This window comes from Gossypium arboreum, chromosome 8 (genome assembly GCF_025698485.1).
Source record: "Gossypium arboreum isolate Shixiya-1 chromosome 8, ASM2569848v2, whole genome shotgun sequence".
Classification (NCBI taxonomy): Eukaryota; Viridiplantae; Streptophyta; class Magnoliopsida; order Malvales; family Malvaceae; genus Gossypium; species Gossypium arboreum.
In genome coordinates, this window is record NC_069077.1 from 134,704,974 (window position 1) to 134,709,887 (window position 4,914).

The window sequence follows — 4,914 nt, forward strand, 5'->3', positions numbered from 1 at the left end:
GCGCCTCAAGCATCACCACCACTTTTCCTTCTTGCATGAGTACACACCCCAAACCATTTAGAGAATCATCACTATACACCACAAATTCTTTACCTAATTCGGGTTGTACCAACACTGGTGCTTCAGTTAATAACTTTTTCAATTCTTCAAAACTCTGTTAACATTCTTCCGTCCATTCAAATTTAACATCCTTTCGAGTAGTCTAGTCATAGGAGCAGCAATTATAGAAAATCCATTTACAAACCGCCGATAATACCCACTAGCCCCAAGAAACTTCTAACTTCGATTCACGTTTTTGGTGGTTTCCAATCAACAATGGCTGAAATTTTACTAGGATCAACCAGTATACCATCACCGAAACAATATGACCCAAAATCCAACTTCCGGAGCCAAAATTCACTTTTACTAAACTTAGCATACAATTGCTTATCTCTCAAAGTTTGCAAAACTATCCTCAAATGCTCAAGATGCTCATCTCATCTTTTGAATAAATTAAAATATCATCTATAAACACCACAACAAATTTGTCCAAGTATGGCGAAATATGCGATTCATTAAATCCATAAACACAAGAGAGCATTTGTCAATCCGAATGGCATAACTAAAATTCATAATGACCATACCTTGTTCTAAAAGCGTTTTAGGCACATCCGACTCTTTTACCCGATTGGTAATACCCGGATCTCAAGTCAATCTTTGAAAACCATGTCGCTCCTTTTAGTGATCAAACAAATCATCAATTCTTGGCAAGCGGATACTTGTTTTTGATTGTCACCTTGTTTAACTATCGATAATCAACACACAACCTCATAGAACCATCCTTTTTTTCACAAATAACACGGAGCACCCAAGGTGAAAAATCGGTCTCACAAAACCTTTATCAGTCCAACTCTTGCAATCTGCGACTTTAATTCCTTCAACTCTGCTGGTGCCATTCTATACTGAAGCAATCGAAATCGAGCTGTTCGTTATCAAATCAATACCAAATTCTACTTCCCGACGGAGGCAAACCCGCAATTCTTCGGAAATACGTCGCAAATTCACACACAACCCAAGATCGACTCAACTTTCTTTTCAACTTCTTTTGTATTAATTACATACGCCAAATAAGCTTCATAACCCTTTCTCGATATCTTTGAGCCGACATTGAAGAAATCACACTAGGCAATGCCTCGATTTATCCGATTCAACCCGCAGAGTTTCACCATTTCCACACTTTAATTCTATAACCTTTTCTTTGCAATTTATTTTAGCATCATGCAATGTCAACCAATCCGTACCCAAAATAACATCAAACTCATCAAACGGCAACAACATCAAGTCGGTAGGAAAGTAATGATCCCGAATCATTAAAGGACATTTCTTACATACTTTATCGACAATCACACATTTGCCTAACGGATTCGACACTCTAATCATAAATTACGTGTTCTCAACGGTATATTCATACTAGACACCAATTTCATGCACACATATGAATGAGTAGAACCGGATCAATCAAAGCAATAACATTAACATTATAGAGAAAATGTACCGGTAATCACATCGGTGAGGAAGCATCTTCACGCGCTTTAATAGCATAAGTTCTAGCCGGAGCCCTTCCTTGGTCTAACCAGGTGCATCCACGGCTACATTCTTCTTGCTTGTTTTACTTCCACTTTTCTGGATACCTTCCCTCGAGTCGCACCACTAGCTTTTACATTCGAAATTTTTCTTTCTCACTCTCTCAGGCGTCTCTAATAAAATGATCCGGAGAACCACATCGAAAACATTCATTTGCTCAGACGGACCAAAATGATTTCTACCACACCGCTAGCACTTTTCGGGTTTAACAAATCTCGAGTTCCTACACCTTTGCATTGTAAGTATTCGAGATTTAGGACCCACATTTTGCTTCTTATAATTCCCATATGATTGTCCAAATGAAGCTTGGGAACGAGGATTCATATTCCTTGACTTTCTAGGTTCTTTGTGAAAATGAACTACTCATCGGTCTTTTCTTCCAATTTCTAGTCTCACCTCTACCTTTTCTTTTCTTTAAGTAGTTCTTCACCTTGCAAGCTCGATCAACCAAGACTACCATTTCTTTTAGTTCAAGGATCCCGACAAATACTTTAATGTCTTCGTTGAGCCCGTCTTCAAATCATCGGCACATCTTGGCTTCAGAGGAACATATTCCACGGCATACTTACTCAATCGAACAAACTCTCTTTCATATTATGAGACTGTCATATTACCTTGCTTCACTCAAGAAACTCTTTACATTTCGATCAATAAACCTTTCACTAATATATTTCTTCGAAACTCTTCTTCAAAGAATTCGTGTTACCCTCTCTTTCGGTACCACCAAATCAAAGTCTTCCACCAATTATAGGCTGAATCTCTCAACAAAGATGTAGCACATTTCAAACATTCTTGGTGTACAAGATAATTCATCAAATACCGGATAGAATTTTCAAGCCGAACTCGCTTTCTCGCATCATCATCAATATTTGCTCTAAATTCTTCACCCTTGTTTACGAATTACATCAGCGGGGTTTCGTGAAATTTTATCATATCCATACCTTGAGGCATCGGGGGTACAGGTTGAGGAATTGGGGGAGGTGGGGGAGGTTGTACATTCGGGTTCGTATGAACGAACTCAGTGTACCATGCACTCATCATTTGGAGAAAGGCTTCCCGACCCCTTTCTCCTCCTCCCTGACCAACAGTAGGAGGTGGATTTTCAGTCGGCGCTGCTCCTTCAGCCGGAGCTGGCGCATTACACTCTACTTCACCTGCCACAGCTGGATTGGGATCCATTTACTATAAAAAAAATCATTTAAAAAGGTCAGAAGTCGTCGCACTATCACAATTTATACATATGGCATGTATAGCAAAATCCGTACATACAACACGTAGTTCGAGAATCGACTAAACCTGCTCTGATACCACTAAATGTAATGCCCCCACGCCCGAGACCGTCGTCGGAGTCGAGTATGAGGTGTTACTAAGCTTAGTTTAACATTTTTAGAACTTTGGATTATTTGTTTCTACATTCACAGCTTTTAAGCTACTTGCATCACAGTCACAAGAAAAATCATATCTCGAGTTACGAAACTCAAAATTAAGATCCGTAAATTTTCTCTGAATCTAGACTCATACACCTATCTACTAATTTTTTTCTAGAATTTTTGGTTGGGCCAATTAGTACAGTTTATTAGTTAAAGTTACCCCTATTTCAGGACTTGACTGGTCTGACCTCTGTTTACTACGAACCACATTTCTATCTGTACAAAATCCATATGACTATGAGGTTTATTTCTGCTGAAACTAGACTCAATAAGGATTCTGAGAATATAAAATACACTACCTAATTATATCTTTACAATTTATGGTGAATTTATAAAGTTGGAACAGGGGATTCAGAAACTGCTATGACCCTGTTTCACTAAAATTCAAATATCTTATAACATATAATTCCCTTACCTGCTTCATTTATTTCATGTGAAACTAGACATAATAAGCTTCAATTTGATATGTAGTTCATCACCAAGTTCAATTTATATGATTTTTAGTAAATTTTAAACTCGCGTCGGTGTTGCTGCGAGATTCGTTTATGGCAAATTTCATCCATTTTATGAGTTTTATGCACTAAATATCTTAATAGTTTTCCTTAACATCAAGCATAATCTACACTAACCATTTTCATAATTTATCATTATCAAACATTTCCTCAACCATTCCACAACCATACCATAAGATCATTTACACAAAATAGGTATATTGCTATACATGCCATACTTAAATTTACAAGCCATTTACCAAAAGTCTTAGGATAGTGTGGTGAGCCTTGACCTATCCCGACTCTGAGCTGGCTTGTCCAAAACTACAATGAATAAGAAGGAGGAGTAAGCATAAATGCTTAGTAAGTTCATATGCAAATAATAAGTAACTTAACAAACAGTCATACCAATCAACATTAGCATGTATCACTAAAACACATATCATATTTTTAATCATTTTTCATCATCTTATTACCTTATCGTGGTTGTATCAATACTCAACCCGAAGGTTAAATACATACCTGTCCAAAATATCCATTTCACATCACTTACCAATACGTCTCTTTACATCTCGAATATTCCTCCATTTGACTAGAACTTTACCCGTTGAACACATCGGAATATAATTCGGATACACGGATAAATTGCACATAAGTGCCACATATTCAATCAAGCAATCATGTAACCCGCCCATAAGCGAACTCGGATTCGCATCCATAAGTGAACTCGGACTCAACTCAACGAGTTCGGATGCCTAGTTACATCTCACGAACTCGGACTCAACTCAACGAGTTCGGACATTCGCATCCATAATTGAACTCGGACTCAACTCAACGAGTTCGGATGCTCAACCATCCTAGTGACATGTCACTTGTATCCTAATCTATTCCTAAGGTTCACACGGGCTTTTTCCTCGAACACTTATCCTTGCCGTCTTCCGTAGAATGTCAAATCAATACTGGTAACAATTATATTTAACAAGTAGTTCACATAATTTACATATTATTTGAAATTAACCACAAAGCATACATTTCATAATAAAATTCAGCATAACATATAATTAACATCAATAACTTAAAAATAATCATTATGCTACATTATTTACACATGAACTTACCTTGGTACCAAAATACAAAGATTTTGCAATTTAGTCCACAATCTTTTCTTTTCCTCGATTGAGGTCGATTCCACGTCTTTCTTGATCTAAAATAACACATTTAGCTTATTTAATACTCACATTATCAAATTAATCCTTAACTCAAATTTTGGCAAAATTACAATTTTACCCCTAAACTTTTGCATATTTACATTTTTGCCCCTAGGCTCGGGATTAAACTTTATTCCTTATTCTTATGTTTTACAACATGCT